The sequence below is a fragment of the Manacus vitellinus genome, unplaced genomic scaffold (assembly GCF_001715985.3).
Source record: "Manacus vitellinus isolate BGI_N305 unplaced genomic scaffold, ASM171598v3 scaffold_37_pilon, whole genome shotgun sequence".
NCBI classification, from domain to species: domain Eukaryota; kingdom Metazoa; phylum Chordata; class Aves; order Passeriformes; family Pipridae; genus Manacus; species Manacus vitellinus.
The window spans coordinates 3,695,415-3,699,659 of NW_021940517.1; positions in this window are offsets into that span (position 1 = coordinate 3,695,415).

Sequence of the window (4,245 nt, forward strand, 5' to 3'; positions counted from 1 at the left end):
TTTCTGAAGTCTAAATGGATAGCAGACTACAGAAATACTAAGTGAAATGGGGTTTTGAGAGGTTGTGCTGGGTGCACACTTGTCCTTTTTCTCTCCCTGTCTCTGAGTTTTCCACTGGAGACCTCACTGAATCTTTCATTTTGCACAAAGATTGCTCTGAAGCTGCTTAACCTGCACAATCCTCCCGGAGGTGTACCAGGGCCTGGAGAGGCTGCATCAGAGGCCGTGTCGACACCGGTGCAGGGGAGAGGAGAGGATGTGAGATGATTCCCTTCACAAACCCTAACTCCCCTGGGCTGCCTTGCACACTTCAGAGAGAATTGAGGTCTGCTTTCGGGGAGGAATGTAAAAATACAGCTCTGAGTGCCCTCCTACTGCAGTTTTGATTTATCTGCTGAGAAGCCATCAGACTCCACTCAGCTGAAGCCAGCTTTATGCTCATTTATAAGCAGGCTTCTAAAAACAAAACGTTTTTCTTTAAATGACTACTACTGACCTTTAAAAGTCCATAAGGCCCTTGAAGCTGCCAAATGGCACAGAACAATATAATCATCTAGTAATACCCACCTGCAGACTCATTATTTTTTTCAGATCTGCTCATTCCTCATCACAACTATTGAGATGCAAGAGAGCCAGCCAGGTTCAGGTGTCACCGACAGAGCCATTACTAGGGAATGTGGTGTGAGGAGGAGCAGGATTCATGTCCCAGACAAGGGTTTTGAGGTTTTAATGGCCATTATAGGAGATAGGCTCATATTTCAAACTGCAATAAATTAGGATAGTTCTGCATATTTCCAAATAGTTAGGATAATTTATATCACCTACCTGTGATTAGCTGAAGTTGAAAGGCAGGGCTATGATTCAGTAATAACAACATGAATTTTGCCATTGAGGTCAATGGGATCCCACCATCAAGACTTCAAAGCAGCAAACCAGCACAGAATTGATTTCAATGTGCTGTTCTCTCCTTCCTAAGGGCAAGTTGTTCCTTTGATGTTATATTTGAGGTGTTTGTAGAAACCTGTAGGTAGCAGAAAAATTTAAATTTGAAGTTTGCTTCAATTTGACCTCACCATGGGGACAGAAAAGTCACAGTGGGAAATATCAGTAGCATTCTGTGACACAAATGATAAATCACTTTTCTGAGTTAACGTCACCAAGCACACGGGTCTTACTCTTTTGGCAGCACTTCCAAGGAAAAGACTCTCGACCAGACTACCTTCACAGAGAATCAGAGTTCTTTCCTAAAATACGAGAGAGTGTAATTTCCTTTTGTGTTAGAAACTAGCTAGCACCGAGGTTCTGGAGACAGTGAAACTGAATTTAGCCGATCAATACACAAAGCTTATGCAAGCATGTTTTCTTCTGAGTGAGGGAAATTCTTCGATCCATCGTTATTCAACTTCATTCTTCAGTGAATTAACATCTCAAACAACTATTCAGGTCACAGAGGTTCAAGTCGCTAAGGCAAAAGCAGCTTTGCCTCCCGAGGACTATCAGGCAGCAGGGAAGGTAAATAAAGGGGTTTGTTTAATGTTTAAAAGAGAGTACTAATGGACAATTAGCCAGAGGATTTGAGAGTAGTTTTTAAATCTACAAAAAAAGCAAAGCTTCAAACACTCAGCAAACTCTAGGCTGTGTTTTGGGCTAACGCCACAGTACACATCTCAGACCCGCAGCGTTGATGGTGACGGGAACCCATGGTTGTCACAGCTTCTGCCGGGAAGCGGTGACAAAAGTTCGCAGATGTCTCGAACAGAGTAGTAGATAATCTAAAGTGAAGTAAATTTGCAGGGCAAGGACACATCTAGGCTAAAGTATTTGCCTCAAGCTTCAGACTTCAACTGAACCGCATCTTTAGACAGCCATGGCTGCAATGTCACTGTTTATAATATAAATGACGTGGGAAGAAACACCGAGTCATCTGGTTCAATGAAATCAATATAGTCATGCAATACTTCGAGGGCTGTTAAGGTTTTCAGAGAGAGTAGATCATATTTTCAAGAACAGGGCTCGCAGTTATTTAGAGAAGGCTGAGAAACAGTCCACACATATTGGTCACAGCATCCCTGCTGTGAACGAAAAAATCGAAAAGATAGAATGTAATTTTAGAGAACAGCTTATTTTTGAGGTGTTTCAGTGAAATTCTGCCTCTGAAAACAAGGTGAGGCAGTACAATAGGAACTGTCTTTTCACTGTGTCCAAATTTAGATGGTATCCTCACTACCGAAATGAAAAGCAGAAGAAAAAAATTGAAAAAGATGACACACATGCTTGAAAAAAAAATCGACTATATTATAAGGTATTATTTTTTAAGTTTTAAGTTGCTTTTACAGACCAGGCTATTGGATTTTGTAGTTCTGTTGCAGAAGCACACTCTGCTTCTGAAGTAAAATGAAGCAATGAACAAAATTATAGATTTTGTGTCATAAGTATCAGATCATTTCTCAGTTTGCTGATCTGTAAGCAGGTTAATTGTTCTCTGATGAAATTGAGTGACAAGATTAAAAAAAAAAAAAAAAAAGAAAAAACCAAAACCAAACGAGGATATTTTTTTTCATCTGGGAGACAGAAACAATCCAAGCAGTCAAGATTACTGTTGTGAACCTGCCATTGAAAAATACGATAAAAAAATACATTCGATAAAGTACTAAATTAGCTGATCTGAGACAAAACTCCCAAATTAGGTCTGCCAGGTATTTGAGACATTCATTGGACCATCGGTCTGTTAAAAGAAATCTGAAAAGAAGTCTTAAAGATCTTCTGCTGATACCATCATGTCAATGAATTATTCGGCTGCAGGGCATCCAGTGTTGCTGGTCTGTAAAAGTATCGGCTAATTAGCAATTTTACTTCCTCCCAGGTTGCCATTTCCTAAATCACACTCCTCAGCTTTTGGGACACACTACCCTGCTACAGTGTAGAGTACGGTAACAAGTTAACATTTTCCAGTAACAAGTTAACATTTTCAGGAAATTGAGTCAATTCGTGCTTTCTGTACACAAATAGACCCAAGGGAATTATTAGCCCTCCTTAGACCAAGACAAGGATGTCAATTAAATATAGTCTTCTCAGCCAGCTACAGAAATGCAACCAACTGACATTTCCTGAGAAGTTCAAATTTAACAAAACCAGTAAATAAGTCAGTTTCCAGGCAAGGCTCACACGCTGCATGGACAAGGCTTGGAGTTGTGTGTACATTTTATTTCTGTACCTAAAATGGGCTGCATGTTCCCATTATGGCCATGTTGAACCTGAAAAAATGACCAGTTGAGCCAAGATGAAGACTTTACTAATGTTTGTTAAAAATCTAAGTGTCAAACAGGAAAAGTTATAGTATGCATTGAGGGCTTTATTTGAGCACATCGTATTGCATTATTTTCTTCCAGATTTATAAATAAAAGATCATTATTGTTCCTGCACCTTCTACAGTATAGATACTACAACAGAAACATGATGTGTTTAGTCCTTCCCAGACACAGCACGTGTGATCTGTGAATGCTCAAGTGTTTCCTATCTATGAACATCTTTCAGATCTAAGGATAAAAAAGAGAAAATCAGAAACTAAATGCTTTTACGGTTGAGAGGAATTAAATTCTCATTGAAAAGATTATTAAGAGATAATTCAGTAACATAAAACATACATGAAATTGCTTCATCTAAACCCCTCTCTAGATATCTGTATTTTTATTGGATATGTCTGATGGTGGAATCAATTTTTCATTTGTCAAAATTATGTGAAATCACATTCTTTCTTGAATCTGTAGCCATGTTTTCAAAGGAATAAAGTTTTTAAAAAGTGCCACGTGTATCAATAGCAGTACCAGTTGTGAATTGTGCTAGAAGTTGTAACTGACCTTGTAACACAGCTATATCTGCAATGGCATCTGTGCTTTTGGGGGCTGCATCACAAGTGACAGTAACATAACAACCATGGCCAATCCTGCAGCTGCTCCTGGCAGCCCACAAGTCGGCCAAAGAGCAGGATGCAACTCTGAGATGTTCATAGGTGTAACAGATTGATTGATTGCTACAACCATGTAGCTTGGGACAGCAGTAGTGATTACAGCCTCAATGATCCCATCCTCGACCTGCCTTTCTTGTCCCACACCAGGCCTATGTCCCTCCCAGTAATGAATGCTCTTGTCCCTGGGACTTGATTGGCTCAGCGGATACATCCTTAGAAGGGTCCAGGGTGGTTTTGAGCTCTGCCAATCAATACTTGTCCCCAGGCACTATTCAGGC